This window comes from Budorcas taxicolor, chromosome Y, assembly GCF_023091745.1.
Source record: "Budorcas taxicolor isolate Tak-1 chromosome Y, Takin1.1, whole genome shotgun sequence".
Lineage (NCBI taxonomy): Eukaryota > Metazoa > Chordata > Mammalia > Artiodactyla > Bovidae > Budorcas > Budorcas taxicolor.
Genome location: NC_068936.1, coordinates 5,480,964 through 5,504,640, shown reverse-complemented (window position 1 = coordinate 5,504,640; position 23,677 = coordinate 5,480,964). Strand labels below are relative to the sequence as shown.

Here is a 23,677-nt window from a genome sequence, read left to right as displayed (position 1 = left end):
CACACATTATAGGCCAATATCACGTATGAACATAGATGCAAAAATCCTAAACAAAATTCTATCCATCAGAATCCAACAACACATTAAAAAGATCATACATCATGACCAAGTGGGCTTTATCCAAGGGATGCAAGGATTCTTCAATATGCACAAATCAATCAATGTAATACACTACATTAACAAATGGAAAAATAAAAGCCATATGTTTATCTCAATAGAGGCAGAGAAAGCCTTTGACAAAATTCAACATCAGTTTATGATAAAAACTCTCCAGAAAGCAGGAATAGAAGGAACATACCTCAACATAATAACAGCTATATATGACAAACCCACAGCAAACAGTATCCTCAATGGTTTGAAAGCATTTCCCCTTAAGTTAGGAACAAGACAAGGGAGCCGACTTTCACCACTATTATTCAACATAGTTTTGGGAGTTTTGGCCACAGCAATCAGAGCAGAGAAAGAAATACAAGGAATCCAAATTGGAAAAGGAGTAAAACTCTCATTGTTTGCAGATGACATGGTCCTTTACATAGAAAACCCTAAAGACTCCACTGGACAATTACTAGAGCCTATCAGTGAATATAGTAAATTTGGAGAATATAAAATTAACACAGAGAAATCCCTTGCATTCCTATACACTTATAATGAGAAAATAGAAAGAGAAATAAAGCAAAAAAATCAATTCACCAATACAATGAAAAGAATAAAATACTTAGGAATATATCTACCTACAGAAACAAAAGACCTATATATAGAAAATGATAAAACACTGGTGAAAGGAATCAAAGAGGACACAAATAAATAGATGAAGAAATATACTGGGTTCATGATCCGGAAGAATTAGCATAGAGAAAATTTGTATACTACCCAAAGCAATCTATCAATTCAAGGTAATCCCTATCAAACTACCAATGTTATTTTTCACAGAGCTAGAATAAATAATTTCACAGTTTGTATGGAAATACAAAAACAAACAAAAAACCTCGAATAGCCAAAGCAATCTTGAGAAAGAAGAATGGAACTGGAGGAATCAACCTGCATGTCTTCAGGGTCTCCTACAAAGCCATCGTCATCAAGACAGTATGGTACTGGGCCAAGGACAGAAATATAGATCAACGGAACAAAATAGAAACCTCAGAGAGAAATCCATGCACCCATGGACACCTTATCTTTGACAAAGGAGGCAAGAATATAAAATGGAGAAAAGAATCTCTTTGACAAGTGGTGCTGGGAAAACTGGTCAACCACTTGTAAAAGAATGAAACTAGAATAGTTTCTAACACCATACACAAAAATAAACTCAAAATGGATTAAAGATCTAAGCATAAGGCCAGAAACTATAAAACTGCTAGTGAAAAACAGGCAAAACAGTCTCCGACATAAATCACAGCAGGATCCTCTATGACCAACCTCCCAGAATATTGAAAATAAAAGCAACAATAAAAAAATGGGATCTAATTAAAATTAAAAGCTTCTTCCCAAAAAAGGAAACTATAAGTAAGATGAAAAGACAGCCTTCAGAATGGGAGAAAATTATAGCTAATGAAGGAACTGACAAAAAATTAATCTCGAAAATATACAAGCAATTCCTGCAGCTCAATCCAGAAAAATAAACAACCCAATCAAAAAGTGGGCCAAAGACCTAAAGAGACATTTCTCCAAAGAAGACATATAGATGGCTAACAAACACATGAAAAGAACCTCAATATCACTCATTATCAGAGAAACGCAAATCAAAACCACAATGAAGTACCACTTCAAACCAGTCAGAATGGCTGCGATCCAAAAATTTGCAAGCAATAAATGCTGGAGAGGGTGTGAAGAAAAGGGAACCCTCCTACACTGTTGGTGGGAATGCAAACTAGTACAGCCACTATGGAGAACAGTGTGGAGATTTCTTAAAAAACTGGATATAGAACTGCCATATGACCCAGCAACCCCACTGCTGGACATTCACACCAAGGAAACCAGAATTGAAAGAGACACGTGTACCTCAGTGTTCATTGCAGCACTTTTTATAATAGCAGGACATGGAAACAACCTAGATGTCCATCAGCAGATGAATGGATAAAAAATCTGTGCTACATATACAGAATGGAATATTACTCAGCCATTAAAAAGAATACATTTGAATAAGTTCTAATGTGGTGGATGAAACTGGAGCCTATTATACAGAGTGAAGAAAGCCAGAAAGAACAAACACCAATACAGTATACTAATATACATATACATATATATATATATATATATAATTTAGAAAGATAGTAACAATAACCTGTATGCGAGACAGCAAAAGAGACACAGATATATATAACATTCTTTTGAACTCTGTGAGAGAGGGTGAGGGTGGGATGACTTGGGAGAATGACACTGAAACATGTATAATATCATATGTGAAACGAATCACCAGTCCAGGTTCGATGCATGATACAGGATGCTTGGGGCTGGTGCACTGGGATAATCCTGAGGGATGGTATGGGGAGGGAGGTGGGAGGGGGCTTCAGGATGGGGAACACGTGTCCACCCGTGGAGGATTTATATTGATGTATGGCAAAATCAATAAAATATTGTAAAGTAATTAGCCTTCAATTAAAATAAATACATTTATATTAAAAAAAATCTTGAAACACAAGCTTGTTCATTTTCCAAGTGTAGTTTAAGAAAAAGCATATATTTTTTTCTCATTTGTAATAATGTCCCCCTCTTTACAGAAATGGCTACACTTAACTCTGAATAGGATTAACAAAACAGTACACTTCATATACATTAAAACTACACTGTTCAGTGTCCTCCAGGGCCGTATCACTGGGATATAACCATTTCACTCATGAGTCGAGCAGAGTTTGAAGTTCATTAGTGAATGCAACCAAATGTAGTAGCTCTTTGCTTTCAGCATTAAGACTTCCAGGTCTTTGGAGCAAGAGAAAAAGAAACTCGCAGCAACTTGCCAATAAACTTTGACTCTGCTACTGAAACAATTTCCATATCTAGAAGATTGCAGTGGAATACACCAGTTTCGTGGTCTAGAAAAGAAAAATGATAGTGTTTCAAGTTTCTGGCAAAAATCACTGACTACTATCCTGAGTAAAGCAGGCCACAACAAGAGCCAGCTTCTTCCACTTTCACTGCAGGCCATTTTTAAGCATCACCAGTGTGCTCTTTTGAAGATAAGGGAAAGTATTTTGTTTTAATATAACTCTGAATTCATCTGGTTTTAACACAACATGTAGAGACCATCAGTATTTTAGACAGCAGAACATATCTTACAGAGACTCCTTAAAGGCATTCTTCATTGCTCTCCCTGCTAATATAAACAGGTTAATTTATATTCACTCAGCTCTGATTACAACTCAAAGTTCTAATTCTCAGTGTGTTCCACTATACTCACTGGGGATGTCTGTACGTAACCCAAGAGCACTGATTATTTTGATCCTCCTCCCCGCACAACAGAACACATTTTGAAATACACATTACACTGAAGTTCTTTTTATATACTTCCACTTAAACTTTCATCTTCTGGGTGGATTGATGATTTTTAGAAGCAAATTATGACATTCCTTATGTGCACACTGCAATTCAACATTATGGTTTCTGTTAATACAAAATTTCACTCATCACCTTTCATTTTATCTACTAACTACCACACAGAATTTTTTTTTTTTTTTAATGGGGGTATGGTATATAAGATCCCCAATAGCCAGGAAAATATGACTGCTCTTGTTCTACATTTAAAATGAGACTTCCCCACAAGAAAATACTGGAAGATATTTTTCCACCACATGATGTCAATCCTTACCTCTGAGGAACAGACACTTGGATGTTATAACAACGCAAGAGAGGACTATCTGAAAATTCAAATTCAAATGCGTCACTGACAATCTGATCCTCATTATCTTGGTCCTCTGCTCCTGGAGGATTTGCCAAAACATTAAATCCAGCCTTAATATTTGGTTCTAATAAAAATTAAAATAAGGTGGTCAATAAGCTTTATCAGAATTTCAGCTGCCAATAATTAAATAGATGTAAATAAAAACATAATTTCCTAATGATCCCTGCTTACAGGACCTGACCCATCATCCTCTCACCAGAGGCGAGATAAATGTTCTATAACTCATTTACTTCCCAATGAACTAAAAAAGAAAAATGTTTCTTACCACATACAGAGCTACTGTAGAATTCCCAAGGGTGATGGAACCCAACATCACTGTAACACTGTAGCACCTTTAAATAATCTGGAGAGGGGAAAAAAGTTTAAAAACAAATAAAATATTAAGTGATTTAGGCAGAACTGCAAAATATATAACATACAAAAATAAGTTGCAATTTTATTAACTAGGGCTTCCCTGGTGGCTCAGAGAGTAAAGCATCTGCCTGTGATGCGGGAGAATTGGGTTGGATCCCTAGGTTGGATAGATCCCTTGCACAAGGAAATGGCAACCCACTCTAGTACTCTTGCCTAGAAAATCCCATGGACAGAGAGGCCTGGTAGGCTACAGTCCATGGGGTTGCAAAGAGTCAGACGCGACTGAGCGACTTAACTTTATTTACTGACAAATAATTAAAAAACAACTAAAACAATTCACAGCACTAAAGAATAGTCATGAATAAACTTAAAAACAAAGAAACAAAGACTTCTGCACTAAAAACTACAAAACACTGCTGAAAGAAATCTAAGAAGATTCAGATAAATGGAGAGATTCCAGATCCACAGACTAAACAGATGTTATTGTTAAAATGTCCCAATTACTCAAAACAATATATGAACAAAAGGCAATCTTTCTCAAAGTTCTAGCCTTTTTCCTTTTTTTCTTTTCTTTTTCAAAAATAGAAAAGTCTATAAAATTCACATAGTCTGTTAGGGATTCTATATTCCTGTGCAATCCTGAAAAAGAACAAAGTTGGTGGCCTCACTTTCTCATTTCAGAACATAACACAAAACAGTATAATACTGGCATAGACACATCAGCCGCCTCTGTCCATAGAATTCTCCAAGCAAAATACTGGAGAGGGCTGCCTTGACCTCTTCCACTGTATCTTTCTGAACCAGAGATTAAACCCATGTCTTTTAGGTTTTTGTCACTGGGAAATTATTTCTTTATCACTAGCACCAGCTAGGGAGCTCAAAATACACTGTTAAATAATACACAATATTTAAAAATACACTGGTAAATAATCTTTCACAAGGGAACAAAGGTAACGCATGGAGAGAAACAGAATCTTCAACAAATAGTGCTGGGAAAATTCCTGGGCCCTAGTGGTCTTGATTTTATTATTTACTTCCATACACAGGTTAAATCCCTAGTCTGGAGGCACAGATTTTGGAAAAACTGTGTCCAGATAGGAAATACAACAGATCAAAATAAACTACAAGAAGCAACTCTATGCCAATAAAATGGATAACTTGGAAGAAGTAGACGAATTATTGGAAAAATATAGCCTTCTGAAACTACACCAGAAAAGAAATAAAATATCTTAGCAGACTCATCACAAGCACAGAAATGAAACTATCAATAATCTTCCAACAAACAAAAAGCCCGGGACCACATGGCTTCACAAGTGAATTTTTCCAAAACTTGAGAAAATTAGATTTCTTTCAGCAGTGTTTTGTAGTTTTTAGTGCAACAATCTTTGTTTGTTTGTTTTCAAGTTTATTCATGACTATTCTTTAGTGCTGTGAATTGTTTTAGTTGTTTTTAAATTACTTGTTAGTTAATAAAGTGAATTTTCTCCTCCATAAAATTGCAGAGGAAGGTAAACTCCCAAACTCATTCTTTGAGGCCCCCATACCCTAATACCAAAATCAGACAAAGATGTCACACAAAAAAGAAAACTATAGGCCAATATCACGGATGAATATAGATGCAAAAATCCTCAAAAAACAAAATTCTAGCCAACAGATTCCAACAACATATTAAAAAGATCATATATCATGACCAAGTTGGATTTATCCCAGAGATTCAAGGATTATTCAGTATTAACAAATCAATCAATGTGATACACCATCTTAACAAATTGAAAGGTAAAAAACACATGATTATCTTGATAGACGCAAAGAAAGCCATTGAAAAAAATTCAACACCCATTTATGATGAAAATTCTCTAGAAAGCAGGCATAGAAGGAACATATTGCATCATAATAAAAGTCATATACAACAAACCCACAGCAAACATTGCCCTCAATGGGGAAAATTGAAAGCATTTTCCCTAAAAACAGCAACAAAACAACAGTGAGAACTCTCACCACTACTATTGAACATAGTTTTGGAAGTCCTGCTGCTGATGCTGCTAAGTCGCTTCAGTCGTATCCGACTCTGTGTGACCCAAGAGACGGCAGCCCACCAGGCTCCCCCATCCCTGGGATTCTCCAGGAAAGAACACTGAAGTAGGTTGTCATTTCCTTCTCCAAGGAATGAAAGTGAAAAGCAAAAGTGAAGTTGCTCAGTCGTGTCTGATTCTTCGCTACTGAGTGGACTTCAGCCTACCAGGTTCCTCCGTCCATAGGATTCTTCAGGCAAGAGAACTGGAGTGGGATGCCGTTGCCTTCTCCTAGCCACAAGCAATCACAGGAGAAAAAATATAAAAGGAATCCAGATTGGAATATAAGTAAAACTCTCATTGTTTGCAGATGACATGATCCTTTACAGAGAAAACCATAAAGATACCACCAAAAAATTACTAGAGCTAGCCAGTGAATATAGTAAAGTTGCATATTATAAAATTAACACACACAAATCCCTTGCATTCCTATGCACTAAAAATGAAAAATTAGAAAGAGAAATTAAGGAAACAACCCCATTCACTACTGCAACACAAATAATGAAATACTTAGGATATATTTGCCTATATAAACCAAACACCTACATATAGAAAACTGCATAACACTGATAAAAGAAATCAAAGATGACACAGCATTTGGAGAAATATACCATGTTCATAAATCAGAAGTATCAATATAGTGAAAATGAGTATACTACTCAAAGCAATTTACACATTCAACACAATCCCTATCAAGTCGCTAATGATATTTTTCACATAACTAGAACAAATGATTTCACAATTTTTATGGAAACAAACACACACACACACACACACACACACAAACTGGAATAGACAAAGAAATCTTGAGAAATAAGAATGGAAATGGAGGAATCAACCTGCCTGACTCTAGACTACACTACACAGCAGCAACTGTCATCAAGACGTTATGTTCCAAAGAGAAATATAGACCAGTGGAACAAAACAGAAAGCCCAGAGATATATCACACACCTATGGACACATTATATTTGACAAAGGAGGCAAAAATATACAATGGAGAAAAGACAGTCTCTTCCACAAGTGGTGCTGGGAAACTGGTTAACCATATGTTAAAAAAATGAAACCAGAACACTTTGTAATACCATACACAAAAATAAAATCAAAATGGATAAAATATGTAAATTTGAGACGAGAATTTATAAAACTCTTAGAAGAAAACATAGGCAGAACACTCTCTGACATACTTCACAGCAAGATCCTCTATGACCCACCTCCCAGAGTAATGGAAATAGAAACAAAAGTAGACAAATGGGGCCTAATTAAACTTAAAAGCTTTTGCACAATAAAGGAAATCACAAGCAAGATTAAAAGGCAGCCTTCAGAAAGGGACCAACTAATTGCAAATGAAACAATTAACAACAGATTAATCTCCAAAATATATAAGCAGCTAATGCAGCTCAATTTTAGAAAAATAAATGGCCCAATCAAAAGTGGACCAAAGAACTAAACAGACATTTCCCCAAAGAAAACATAAAGAGGTCTAATACACACATGAAAATATGCTCAACATCACACATTAATGGAGAAATGCAAATTAAAACCTCAATGAGGTATGCTGATTCACACGCCTGTCAGAAAGGCCACCATCAAAAAGTCTACAAAAATAAAAACTGGAGAAGGTTTAAAGAAAAGAGAACCATGATACACTGTTAGTGGGAATGCAAAATGGCAAAGCCACTATGGAGAACAGTATGGAGACTCCTTCAAAAAGCTAGAAACAGAATTGCCATACAACCCAGTAATCCCACTGCTGGACATAGACACCAAGGGAAACAGAATAGAAAGAGATACATGTACTCAATGTTCATTGCAACATGGAAGCAACGAAGATGTCCCTTGGCAGACGAATGGATAGGAAAGCTGGGGCACATATAAATAACAGAATACTCAGTTCAGTTCAGCCACTCAGTCGTGTATGACTCTTTGTGACCCCATGAATTGCAGCATGCCAGGCCTCCCTGTCCATCACCAAATCCTGGAGTTCACCCAAACTCATGTCCATCGAGTTGGTGATGCCATCCAGCCATCTCACCCTCTGTTGACCCCTTCTCCTCCTGACCCCAATCCCTTCCAGCATCAGAGTCGTTACCAATGAGTCAACTGTTCGCATGAGGTGGCCATCATATTGGAGTTTCAGCTTGAACATCATTCCTTCCAAAGAAATGCCAGGGTTGATCTCCTTTAGAATGGACTGGGTGGATCTCCTTGAAGTCCAAGGGAGTCTCAAGAGTCGTCTCTAACACCACAGTTCAAACGAATAAATTCTTCGGTGCTCAGCTTTCTTCACAGTCCAACTCTCACATCCACACATGACCGCTGGAAAAACTATAGCCTTGACTAGATGGAACTTGGTTGGTAAAAAAATGTCTCTGCTTTTGAATATGCTCTCTAGGTTGGTCATAACTTTCCTTCCAAGGTGTAAGCATCTTTTAATTTCATGGCTGCAATCATCATCTGCAGTGATTACTCAGTTATAAAAAAGAATGCACTGAGTGAATTCTAATGAAGTGGTGAAACTGGAGTCTATTATACAGAGTGAAGTAAGTCAGAAAGAGAAACACCACACAGTAACTAATGCACACAGATGTGTCTCTTTTGCTGCCTTGCATATAAAATCATTGTTACAATCTTTCTAACATATAATAACACATATATGCATTAATATATGATATGGTGTTTATCTTTCTGACATACTTCACTCTATATAATAGGCTCCAGTTTCATCCACCTCATTAGAATTGATTCAATGTGAATAGCATTGAAACATGTGTATTACCATATGTAAACGAAATGACTACTGCAAGTTCAATACATGAAACAGGGCACTCAAACCTGGTGCTCTGGGACAACCCAGAGGGATGGTGGGGTTGGGGGACACACGTCATCTGATTCCTGTAGCTGACTGCTGTCAATGTATGAGAAAACCACCCAAATATTGTAAAGTAATTATCCTATTAAAATTAATTTTTTTAAAAAGTATTATGTTTGGATATTTAAATCCAGATAGTATAATGGACATCAATCTGACAAGCATTCTCCTAAACCATTATTAGCACCTATGTGAATTGGCTATGGGAAGATGTTGAATGATCACAATTATTAAATCTATTTTTACTATAAAAATAAGAGAAAATGCAATGTACAAACATATGGTAAAAAATACTGCAGGTCATATATCTCATGTGGGGTTTTTAATCAGGACAAAGTAAGGAACTCCTCAACTCAACAAAAAAGGAATAATCTAATTTTAAAGCAGGCAAATAATTTGAATAAACATTTTTCCAAAACTCTATAAATGGCCAGTGAGCACATTTTTCATTTGTTAATACAAAGCAAACATAAGCTATAAGATACCACATCAATTAGAACAACGAAAGAATGTTTGTGAGGATCTAGACAAGTGGAAATGTTGCAAATTACCAACAAGATTTTAATTTAAAATGTCTGTTGAACTTGGTCATTATCATTCCTTGAGCTTACCTGCCTGCCAGAAACATCTAAATAAGCTTGCTTTGTGTCTCATCCATGATGGTTCTACCTGAGTAAGTATTCAAAGTGAGGTCAGCATGACAGGAGTGAAGCAGAAAAAAATCTGCAAGTTCAGTTCAGTTTAGTTCAGTTCAGTTCAGTTCAGTTCAGTTCAGCCACTCAGTCGTGTCCGACTTTTTGCGACCCCATGAATTGCAGCATGCCAGGCCTCCCTGTCCATCACCAACTCCCGGAGTTCACCCAAACTCATGTCCATCGAGTTGTTGATGCCATCCAGCCATCTCATCATCTGCTGCCCCCTTCTCCTCCTGCCCCCAACCCCTCCCAGCATCAGAGTCTTTTCCAATGAGTCAACTCTTCGCATGAGGTGGCCAAAGTATTGGAGTTTCAGGTTTACCATCTATCCTTCCAAAGAATATCTAGAACTGATCTCCTTTAGAATGGACTGGGTGGATCTCCTTGCAGTCCAAGAGACTAGAGTCATCTCCAACACCACAGTTCAAAAGCATCACTTCTTTGGCACTCAACTTTCTTCACAGTCCAACTCTCACATCCATACATCAGTTTAGTTCAGTCACTCAGTTGTGTCCGACTATTTGCGACCCTGTGAGTTGCAGAACGCCAGGCCTCCCTGTCCATCACCAACTTCCGGAGTTCACTAAGAGTCGCATCCATTGAGTCAGTGATGCCATCCAGCCATCTCATGCTCTGTCGTCCCCTTCTCCTCCTGCACCAAATCCCTCCCTTCAACAGTTTTTTTTTCAATGAGTCAACTCTTCGCATGAGGTGACCAAAGTACTGGAGTTTCAGCTTTAGCATCATTACTTCCAAAGAAATCCCAGGGTTGATTTCCTTCCGAATGGACTGGTTGGATATCCTTGCAGTCCAAGGGACTCTCAAGAGTCTTCTCCAACACCACAATTCAGGTTCATCAGTTCTTAGGTGCTCAGCCTTCTTCACAGTCCAACTTTCACATCCATACATGACCACAGGGAAACCCATAGCCTTGACTAGACGGACCTTCGTCGGCAAACTAATGTCTCTGCTTTTGAATATACTATCTATGTTGGCCACAACTTTTCTTCCAAGGAGTAAGCGCCTTTTAATTTCATGGCTTCAGTCATACCTGCAGTCATTTTGGAGCCCCCAAAAATAAAGTCTGACACTGTTTCCAGTGTTTATCAATCTATTTCTCATGAAGTGATGGTATAAAATGCCATGATATTCATTTTCCTAATGTTGATCTTTAAGCCAACTTTTTCACTCACCTCTTTTATTTTTCATCAAGAGGCTTTTTAGTTCCTCTACACTTTCTGCCATAAGGGTGGTGTCATCTGCATATCTGAGGTGATTGATATTTCTCCCGGCAATCTTGATTCTAGCTTCTGTTTCTTCCAGTCCAGCGTTTCTCATGATGTACTCTGCATATAAGTTAAATAAGCAGGGTGACAATATACAGCCTTAACACACTCCTTTTCCTATTTGGAACCAGTCGGTTGTTCCATGTCCAGTTCTAAATGTTGCTTCCTGGCCTGCATACAGATTTCTCAAGAGACAGGTTAGGTGATCTGGTATTCCCATCTCTTTCAGAATTTTCCACAGTTTATTGTGATCCACACAGTCATACATTACTACTGGGAAAAAAAAAAAAAAACAACAACAACACATAGCCTTGACTAGATGGATGTTTATTGACAAAGTAATGTCTCTGCTTTTGAATATGCTATCAGGTTGGTCATATCTTTCCTTCCAAGGTGTAAGCATCTTTTAATTTCCTGGCTGCAGTCACCACCTGCAGTGATTTTAAAGCCCCCCAACATAAAGTCTGACACTGCTTCCACTGTTTCCCCATCTATTTCGCATGAAGTGATGGGACCAGATGCCATGATCTTCGTTTTCTGAATGTTGAGCTTTAAGCCAACTTTTTCACTCTCCTCTTTCATATTCATCAAGAGGCTTTTTAATTCATCTTCACTTTCTGCCATAAGGGTGGTGTCATCTGCATATTGAGGTTATTGATATTTCTCCCGGCAATCTTGATTCCAGTTTGTGCTTCTTTCAGCCCAAGTAATGATTCTCAGTTGCCTCATGAAGAGGCCTAGGAAGAGATGTACAGTGGAATTAATGTATGTGCAGATACTTATTTTTGAAGCAGTTTAACAAGAAAGTATGCAATTTCAAACCATTCTACAGCAGATAGTGAAAGTGAGGAATGACGACTCAGCCAAGATGAAATAATAAATTATTCTTAGTTCTATACAAGTGATTTACAGGATGGATTAAAGAAAATTTTCAGAAATAATTCTCAAATGAAAATCTATTTTAACCCAAGTCTTCACTGAAGACAATAATGGGAATATTTTCAAAGAATTTAACCACTGACAATACTGTTTAAAGATGAGTTCAGAAGGAAAAAAAAAGAAATTCAACAATATGGAAATCCAATACAAGTATCAGTTGTTGCAAAAACTACTCCCTTTTAAGAAGAACCAGGATACAATGCCAAGGGAGAGGTAGAAATTTATCCTGGAACCTGGACCCTAGGAATTTAAGAGGTTAATTATTATAATTCTGCTTCAGAAACTCAGTAAGTGATAGGAAGAAAAGAAACAGGACCCAAAGTCAGCCCAGAATCAGAGTCAGTAGGGTGAGTTTACATTAAAATTCAGAGTCTTCAGATCCTTTTCCACAGGGGATAAAATACGACCTGCTTTCCAACCCGAATGAATACTATTTTGAAACGATAAAACTCCATAAACATTTCAGTTTTGCTGTCAGAACAGTCCTAGTATATTGCCTCTTGATACCATCTCATGCACCTAAGCACAGGCTTGGACCTCAGGCCAATATATTGTGATCATGCTGGGCATGGGATCAACTCTGAAGATGGGGTTTATGACAGCAAGGTGTACACAAAGCCATCACAGGTCTGTACTCATTACTGTTTGAACTTGTAACTCATATGTATTTTGAATGGAGTGATTCAAAATTTTATATCAAAATGTATTCATATAAAGCTTGGGACTATTTCAGGGACTAACCTAGAGCAGCATCACACAACTGGCCAATATTTCTTTTCTTGGCTCAATTAGCCTGTTAAGGAGAAGACATGACCACACAATGAGGAAGAAGGAGTACTGCAACTGGCCAATAAATGTCCAAGTGCTAGCCCCAAAATAAAGGCTGTAGTGAGAACTTGGAATTACTGACAGAACACACACAAAGCCAACCAAGTCTGATAGATTAGGGAGTTGTTTCTGCTGGACACAAAGGAAAGCCATGCAAATTCAGGAGGAAAAAGTGGTCAAAATAATGTCCCATCATCCTGTATCGTTTTTATTGGTTTAGAATACAAAAATACCCTAATTACTGATTTTTGGAATGAAAAGTATGGAAAGACCAAAAGATACAGGGGGAAAAAAGATATTTAAAAACAATAAACAACAGCATTATAGAATGAGACAATGAAATAAGTTCAAGTCTATCACTGCAATATACCAAACTAGCCTGAACATGCCTTCATGTGAACATACACGAATTTATCAACTAGAAACTATAATCAATGTTATGAAGGTATTTTTTTAATAGAATCCTTTTTATTAACTCCTGGTTAGGTAACAATTTTCAAACATTGTCACCCATTCTTTTTACACTTGTTGATGTATCTTTTGAAAAGCAGATGTAGTACTGCTTATGCATTTTCCTTCTATTGATTATGCTTTTGATGTCATATCCGAAAAAACAGTACTGAGTCAAATGTCATAAAGTTTTATTCCTAAGTTTTCATCTTAAACCTGGGTCTCCTGCATTGCATGCAGATTCTTTACATATGAACACCAGGGAAGCCTATTTGGTCTTATAAAATTAAATGCTAATTTAATCTTTATATACAATGTAAGGTACAAATACACCTTCATTCTTTTGCATACAGATTAGCAATACCTTTCCTGAAGAAATGTTTATAGCATAAATGACCTGGGCACACTTGTAAGGGTCATCTGATGATGTATGCAAGGTTTTATTTCTCTATTTATTTCATAAAATATGGGCAATATATTTTTATTTATGCTAGTCACATGCTGCTTTCCTTACTATGCCTTTATACTAAATTCTCAAATCAGGAGAAATGAGCTTCATTGGGATTTCATATAAGTTTTAGGATGGATTTTTCTGTCTCTTCAATAAATACTGGTGGTACTATCATAAGACTGCATTAGAATTACAGAACTAAGTAACATCAACAAGACAGAGGAATCAGAACCTTCGGCCATAACTTCCCCTACCCAGAAATACTGACTTCACAATATACAGTCCTTATGATAACATCAGAGCTCAAGTTAATAGAGGTATTCTTTGGATGCTGTATTAATCTGTTCAGGCTCTTTAAATGAATAATGTGAAATGTGTGCTTTAAATAAGAAAAATTGAACTTCTGGAAGTCAGCAAGTACAAGATTAAGGTTCTAGTTGATTTACTTCTGGTGAAGACTATTTCTGATTTGCAGGTTGCTTCCTTCTCATTTGGGCATGAATTTAAGCACACTCCTGGAGATACTGAAGGACAGGGAAGCCTGGCGTGCTGCACTGCATAGGGTCTCAAAGAGTCAGATATGACTGAGTGAATAAACAACAAATTTTTCCCTGGTTTCTCATTAATCTCTTTCAGTCTCTCAAAAGACTACTCTATTAATAAGCCCATCTCTCAAAAGACTATTCTTAAGCTCACAGGCCTAGTGTATTAGATCCCTTCTCTTCCTTTTATTCATCTATTGTTTTTTAGTACTTGATTACCATCACAAAATTATTATGTACAACTTCAAGTTTTACCGTATCAAAAATGGATGAACTGAGCTAATTTTTTAAACATCAAAAAATTGAGAAATCTTTAATCAAATAAAACAAAAATGAGAAAATATTACAACTGATGCTACAGACACCAAAAATAAAAAGAAACAATTTTCTCTACAATTATTTAATATAAACATCCACAAATAGAATAGCCCGGAAAAAAGACAAACTCCTAGAAACATCCAATAGGAAATTTGAACAATAAATAACGAATAATCAAAAGTTTCCCAAGAAATAAAACCCCACAATCATATGAATTCACTGGAAAATATCAAACATTTAACACCGTACTCTTAAACCACTTCCAGAAAATAATAGAAAAGACAGGTCTGTTCCAAACTCCATGGCCCAGCTCTGCATGATCAGGAAAACACAAGCAAACTTAAGAGTTCTTCCATGATACAAAGGTATATCTTATTCATTCAAGATATAAAAAGGCCTCAGAATCTATAGCAGGATAGATTACAATTTTCCAATGGTTTCCAACATGAAAACCACAACACAAATTTCCAAGTAACATGAAATCTCAATGATCTCACCACTCTTCTAACTAACCAATTTGAAGGCAAAAAAAAAAAAAAAAATCTACTATGAATTAAAGAATTCAGATAAGCTAGTTAAGGAAACTCAGTAAACTGTAAGAAAATACAGAAAACAATTAAATGAAGTAAAAATAAAATACAAAACTGTGAAATATATGACAGAAATCATAAAAAGAATCACAGTTCTGCATCTCAAAAATTCAATAAATGGAATGAAAAAATGCAATACAAACTATCAAACTCAAAACAGACCAAAGAAAACAGAGAGTCAGTCAGAAGGACTCAAAGAAAGGGAAAAAAAAAAAAAAAAAAGGAAAAAAAAAAGTGAGAAACAGTAACATGATCAAAGGGCCACCATAAAACCAACAATATTTAAGTCACTGGAAAACTAGAAAGCCTAATATTGAATCACTTTGCTGTACATCTGAAACTAATAGTATTTATCAACTATGATTCGAAGAATAAATGAAAGGCGAAGAATATCCCAAAGGTTGGAATGGGGGAAACTTGAAATTGAAAATTATGAAGACAAACATCATCCTATTATTTCACTCTAATTCATCTTATCTGAGAAACATTCTAGTAAAGAGTGAAAAGTCTATTTGTAAGAAGGCATATGTATATATATATATATATACATGATCATTCTGTCGCTTTTGAGACCACCCAAGTACTGCACTTCACATACCCTTTTGTTAACCATGATGGCTACTACATTTCTTCTAAGAGATGCTTGCCCACAATGGCAGATATAATGATCATCTGAATTAAATTCACCTGTTCTGGTCCATTTTAGTTCACTACTTCCTAAAATATCCATGTCTTGCCATCTCCTATTTGATCACTTCAAATTTACCTTGAATCACGGACCTAATTTTCCAGATTCCAAAGTCATATTTTTCTTTTTTTAAATTAATTAATTTATTTTAATTGTAGGCTAATTATTTTAAACATTGTAGTGGCTTTCACCATGTATCAACATGAATCAGCCAGGGGTATACATGTACCCGTTTTGAACTGCCCCACCCCCCACCCCATCCCTTAGTGCACACCAGCTGTGACCCTGTCTCATGCATTGAACCTGTACTGGCAATTAATTTCACATTTCTTTACAGCATCAGACTTTACTTTCACCAAACTGTGCATCTGAAACCATAGTCAATAATGCAAATATAAAATTTGCCTCTAAGATCTGAACAAGAAAAGGGTACCCTCCTCACTACTTCTATTCCATATAGTATTCTAAGTCACATTCAGAACAATTAGGCTAGAAAAATAGATAAATTGGAAAGGAAGAAGTAACATAGTCTCTGTAGATGACATGAGAACCTGTACAGAAAACCATTAAAACTTCTTCAAAAACACAGTTTGGCATTTAGAATCCAATACATGTATCCTACAGTTCAGTTAAGTTCAGTCATGCAGTCATGTCTTTCTCTTTGCGGCATGACTCTCATGCTAGGCCTCCCCATCCATCACTGACTCCCAGAGTTTACTCAAATAATGTCTATTGAGTCAATGATGCCATCCAACCACCTCATTCTGTCATCCCCTTATCCTCCTGCCTTCCATCTTTCAAACTTTTTTCATTTTCCTTTCATTAAAGAGGCTTTTTAGTTCTTCTTCACTTTCTGCCATATAGGTGGTGTCATCTGCATATCGGAGGTTACGGATATTTCTCCCCTCAAACTTCATTCCAGCTTGTGCTTCATGCAGCCTAGAGTCTCTCATGATGAGTCTCTCTGCATATAAGTTTAATGGGCAGGGTGACCATATATAGCCTTGACATACTTCTTCCCCTAATTGGAAACAGTCTATTGTTCCATGTGCAGTTCTAACTCTTCCTTTACTAGCATGTGAAATGACAACATTTGGGTGGTAGTTTGAGCATTCTGTGGCACTCCCTTTTTTTGTGATTGCAATTAAAACTGATGTTTTCCAGTCCTGTGGCCTCTGCTGAGTTTTCCAATTTGCTGGCATATTGAGTGTAAAACTTTCACGGCATCATCTTGTAGGGTTTGAAATAGCTCAACTGGAATTCCATTCCCTCCACTAGGTTCGTTCATAGTGATAGTTCCTAAGGCCCACTTGACTTCACTTTCCAGAATGTCTGGCTCTAGGTGAACGATCACAATGCCATCACCTCAGGTGATTATCTGGGTTGTGAAGATCTCCCTTGTAGAGTTCTTCTGTGTATTCTTGTCACCTCTTCTTAATATTTTCTGCTTCTGTTAGGTCCATACCACTTCTGTCCTTTACTATTCCTATCTTTGTAGGAAAATTTCCCTTGCTATCTCTAATTTTCTTGAAAAGATATCTAGTCTTTCCCATTCTAAGGATTGTCCCTCTATTTTCTTGCATTGATCTCTGAGGAAAGCTTTCTTACCTCTCCTTGCTATTGTTTGGAACTCTCCATTCAGATCGGTATATCTTTCTTTTTCTCCTTTGCCTTTTGCTTCTCTTATTTTATAGCCATTTATAAGGCCTCCTTAGACAACCGTTTTGCCTTTTTTCATTTCTTTTTCTTAGGGATGGTCTTGACCGTTGCCTCCTGTACAATGTCGCAAACCTCCATCCATAGGTCTTCAGGCAATCTGTCTATCACAGCTAATCACTTGATTCTGTTTGTCACTTTCACTGCATAGGTGTAAAGGATTTGCCTTAGCTCATACCTGAATGATCTCGTGGTTTTCTCTACTTTCTTCAATTTAAGTCTGAATTTTGCAATAAAGAGCTCATGATCTGAGCCACAGTGAGCTCCCAGTCTTGTCTTTGCTGACTGTATAGGGCACCACTGTCTTTGGCATGCAAGGAATATAGTCAAGCTGATTTCATTATTGACCATCTGCTGATATCCATGTTAAAATCTCCTTTTATGTTTTGGAAAAGGATGTTTGCTATGACCAGTGTGTTCTCTTGGCAAAACTCTATTAGCTTTTTCTCTGCTTCATTCTGTACTCCAGGGTCAGATATACTCATTACTCCATGTATTTGTTGAATTCCTACTTTTGCATTCCAGTCCCCTGTAGTGAAAATGACATCTTTTCTGGGTGTTAGTTCTAGAAGGTCTTGTAAGCCTTCATAGAACCATTTAACTTCAGCTTCTTCAGCATTACTGGTTGAGGCTCAGACTTGAAGTACTTTGATTTTTGGGAGATCATATTTAAGTGTTCTTGGAAATGATCAGAGGTCATTCTGTCATTCTTAAGATTTCTCCCAAATACTGCATTTCTGACTCATTTTTGGCTATGAGGGCTATGGCATTTCTTCTAAGGAATTATTGCCCACAGTAGTAGATATAATGACGTTTCTTCTAAGGAATTATTGCCCACAGTAGTAGATATAATGGTCATCTGAGTTAAACTCACCCATATCAGTCCATTTTTGTATGCTAATTCCTGAAATGTCTATGTTCACTCTTGCCACGTCCTGTTTGACCACATTTAATTTGCCTTTATTCATGGACCCAACATTCCAGATTCCTATGCAATATTGCTCTTTGAAGCACTGGACTTTACTTCTATCACCAGTGACATTCACAGCTGGGTGTTGTTTTTGCTTTGGTTCCATCTCTTCATTCTGGAGTCATTTCTTCACTGATCTCCAACAGAATATTGTGCACCTACCAGCACATGGGGAGGTCATCTTTCACTGTCTTATCTTTTTGTCTTTTCATACTGCTTATTTGGTGAACTATCTAGGAGCATAATTGGTTTATCATACGATATGACAAATGCTTAGCTATGTATGAAATTGCTTCCACATTGTCTGTATCATTTTGCATTCCATGTGAACAAGAATAACAATGAATAAGAATTCCTGTTGTTCCTCGTTTTTGTAGTAATTGCTATTGTCAGATTTTTGTTTTTAGCCATTCCAGTGAGTGTTTAGCGGTATCTCACTGATTTCGCCAATCTATTCTAGAAAATCTTATTTCCATATTTCCATTGTAGTACTCCATTGCATTTTATATAAAACCCTCAGGTGTTTTATCTTCATTCTGGGGTTTAAATAGATCTCCTGCTGCTGCTGTTAATAACATCACTTAGTACTTTGCTAAATTACCTATTATCTTTTTTCATGAAGGACTCATAGCTTCAGATCACATATATTGGAAATTATTCATTTTTACTTTAACAGTACTGACCACATTTTCTTTTCCTGATAGCTGCTTTGGCAACTAGTGTTTAGTACCTCCACAGAAAAGTTTCAATTCAACATTAATGTCTCTCTTTTTTTTTTTTTTTTTGCTTTGATTCTCGTAAATACTTTCTGTTTTAATCAAACCTCTATTGTTACCAGTTCCAACTGTACATTTACTCTGAAAAATAATACTTTATCAGAATAAAATAACTAGTTTATTTTAAGTGTTGGTTTTATTATGTGTCTCCTTTAAATGATATTTAAGAGCAAATGCTCATTTTTTCAAGCATTTTTTATAGGCTGTGACTCTTCTCTACTGAGACTAAAATGAATCCAGTTATATAATATTAGAAAGAGGGAACGATCATAAGATATGTTCCTATAGTTACTGAAGGAAATATTTTTAAGAGTAGTAAAGAAACTATTGCTAGTTGCTAGAAAAACAATAACTTTTCTTAGTGTCTTTTGTAATTATGAAAGTCCAAATGCTCTTGAATATAGTCTTAAAACACAGATCAATTAAAAAGACTCTCAATCAAACATAAATTGATAGATAATGTTCAGTTGTAACTAGTTTAACACAAAATCTATTTCTAGTACAGTTAAGAGCATTCTTTCTCCTCTGTTAAAGAAAATGTGTAGTTCTCTGGGAGGGAACATTACTTTAATATTTTCCAATGATTTTTATTTTCAAGATAAAATAGATACTTGCTTATCTAGTGTCTAGTACTGTGCCTAATGAATATTTTGTAGTTAATATGTTGTCATTATTAAAACATACATTCTACTTTCTTCCAACACTGATTTAAAGTGGCTTATGTGCACCCCACAAGTAAAATCTGCCACTGTTTCCATTGCTTCCCCATTTTTAACCATGAAGTGAGGGGACTGGATGCCATGGTCTTCATTTTACAAATGTTGACTTTTTAGCTAGTTTTTTCATTCTTCTTTTTCACTTTCATCAAGAGGATCCTTAGTTCCTCTTTGCTTTATGCCATTAGGGTGGAGTCGTCTGCACATCTTACTTACTTAAACCAGCAATCTTGACTCCAGCTTATGATATATCCAGTCCAGAATTTTACAGGATGTACTCTGCATGTGAGTTAAATAAGCAGGGTGACCATACAAAGCCTTGACGTATTCCTTTTCCGGTCTGTTTCTTTTCATCTCTGATTCCAACTGCTGCATACAGTTTCCTCATAGGTGAGATGGTCTGGTATTCCCATCTCTGTAAGAATTTTCCAGTTTGTTGTGATCCCGTTGAAGGCCTTAGCATAGTCAGTGAAGCCGAAGTAGATGGTTTTCTGGACTTTCTTTGCTTTGCCTATGATCCAAAGGATGTTGACAATTTGATCTCTTGTTCCTCTGCCTTTTCAAAATCCAGCTTGAACATCTGGAAGTTCTCAGTTCATGTCCTGTTGAATCCTAGCTTTAAGGAGTTTTAGCATTACTTTGGAGAAGGCAATGGTAACCCACTCCAGTACTCTTGCCTGGGAAATCCCATGGATGGAGGAGCCTGGTAGGCTACAGTCCATGGGGTGGCGAAGAGTTGGACAAGACTGAGCAACTTCAATTCCACTTTTCACTTTCATGCACTGGAGAAGAAAATGGCAACCCACTCCAGTATTGTTGCCTGCAGAATCCCAGGGACAGAGCCTGGTGGGCTGCCATCTATGGGGTCGCACAGTCAGACACAACTGACGTGACTTAGCAACTTAACAGCAGCATTACTTTGCCAGCAAGAAAAAGACTGCAACTCTGCAGTTGTTTGAACATTCTTTGACATTCCTTTCTTTCGGATTGGAATGAAAGCTGACATTTTCCAGTCCTGTGGCCACTGTTACATTTCAGTTTTGCTGGCATATTGTTCAAGTAATGCTTCCTTAGGCCCACTTGACTGTGCACTCCAGAATGTATGGCTCTAGGTTAGTGATCACACCAGAATGGTTATCTGAGTCATAAGGATTTTTTTTTTTTTTTTTGGTACAGTTATTCTGTGTATTCTTGCCACCTCTTCTTAATATCTTCTGCTTCTGTTAGGTCCATACTGTTTTGTCCTTTATTGTATCCACTGTTGCACGAAATGCTCCTTTGGCATCTCTTATTTCCTTGAGCCTCTAATTTCTCTAAATTTCAAATTTTATCTAGTCTTAACCATTCTATAGTTTCCCTATACTTCTTCACTTCACTTAGGAAGGCTTTCATACTTCTCTTTCCTTTTGGGACTCTGCATTCAGATGAGTGTATTTTTCCTTCTATTCTTTGCTTGCCACTTTCCTTCTTAGCTACCTATAAGATCTCCTCAGACAACCATTTTGCCTTTTTGCACTTCTTCTTCTATAGGAGGGTTTGACCATTGCCTCCTGTACAATGTTACAAACCTCCATCCATGCTTTTTTAGGCCTATCAGATCTAATTACTTGAATCTATTTGTCACTTAAGCTGTATAATCCTAAGAGATTTGATTTAGTTCATACCCTAGTGGTCTAATGTATTTCCCTACTTTCTTCGATTCAAGTCTGAATTTGGCAATAAGGAATTCATGATCTGAGCCACAATCACCTGGAAGTATTTTTTTTTTTTTCCTGACTGTATAGAGCTTCTCCATCTTTGGCTGCAAAGAATATAATCAATCTGATTTTGGAATTGACCACCTAGTGATGTCCAGGTGTAGAGTATTCTCTTGTGTTTTGGAAGAGGGTGTTTGCTAAGACCCATATGTTCTCTTGGCAGAAATCTGTTAGCCTTTGCCCTGCTGCATTCTTTACTCTAAGGCCAAACTAGCCTGTTACTCCAGGTATCTGTTAACTTCTTACTTCTGCATTCAGGTCCCATATAATGAAAAAAGCAGGACCTTTTTGATGTTAGTTGTAGAAGGTCTTGTAGGTCCACATAGAACCATCCAACTTCAGCTACTTCAGCATTCTTTGTTCTGGCACAGACTTGGATTACTGTGATACTGAATGGTGTGCCTTGGAAACAAAATAAGATCATTCTGTCGCTTTTGAGACCACCCAAGTACTGCACTTCACAGACACTTCTGTTGACCATGATGGCTACTACATTTCTTCTAAGAGATGTTTGCCCACAATGGGAGATATTATGATCATCTGAATTATATTCATTCATTCGGGTCCATTTTAGATCACTACTTCCTAAAATGTCTATGTCTTTCCATCTCCTATTTGGTCACTTCCAATTTACCTTGAATCATGGACCTAACATTCCAGGTTCCAAAGTCATATTCTTATTTTTCTTATTTTTAATTAATTAATTAATTTTAATTAGAGGCTAATTATTTTAAACATTGTAGTGGCTTTCACCATATGTAAACATGAATCAGCCAGGGATATACACATACCCATTTTGAACCACACTCCCCCCCCAACCCCCACATCCCATCCCTCAGTGCACACCAGCCCTGACCCTGTCTCATGCATTGAGCCTGGACTGGCAATTAATTTCACATTTCTTTACAGCATCAGACTTCACTTTCACCAGCAGACACGGGCACTGTTTCCACTTTGGCTCAATCTCTTCATTCCTTGTGGTGCTATTTCTCCACTCATCTCCAGTAGCATATTGGGCACCTGCCAACATGTGGAGTTCAACTTTCAGGGATATATCTTTTTTTGCCTATTCATAGTGCTCATAGGATTCTCAAGGCAAGATTGCTGAAGTAGTTTCCCATTCCTTTCGTCTGTTGACCACATTTGTCAGAGCTCTCCATCATGACAAATCCATGTCTGGTGTTCCTACATGCGATGGCTCTTGGGTTCACTGAGGTAGACATGGTAAACCACTTAGCGATATTTAAAAAGTTAAAGATATTTTTTTAAAATACCTAAAGCTGATACAATTTTTAGTTCTGTTCACATCACTTCAGTCGCTCAGTCGTGTCCACTCTGTGGCCACTTGAGCCACAGCACACCAGGCTTCCCTGTCACCAACTCCTGCAGTCCACCCAAACTCATGTCCATTGAGTCGGTGATGCCATCCAACCATCTCATCCTCTGTCTTCTCCTTCTCCTCCTGCCCACAATCTGTCCCAGCATCAGGATCTTTTTTCAATGATCTTTTCCACTCTTCGTATCAGGTGGCCAAAGTATTAGAGTTTCAGCATCAACATCAGTCCTTCCAATGAACACCAAGGACTGATCTCCTTTAGGACAGGCTGTTTGGATCTCCTTGCAGTCCAAGAGACTCTCAAGAGTCCACTCCAACACCACAGCTCAAAAGCATCAATTCTTCGGTGCTCAGCTTTTTTAATACTCCAACTCTCACATCCATACATGACTATGCGGAAAAAAAGGTAGCCTTGACTGGATGGACCTTTG

General features: G+C 37.1%; 1 pseudogene; it reads right to left on the bottom strand.

Annotated features, from left to right (window-relative positions):
- Positions 1-2,726: 2,726 nt before the first annotated feature.
- The window catches only part of LOC128070935 (BCL-6 corepressor-like), a 57,186-nt pseudogene continuing 36,235 nt past the window's right edge, over positions 2,727-23,677 (bottom strand).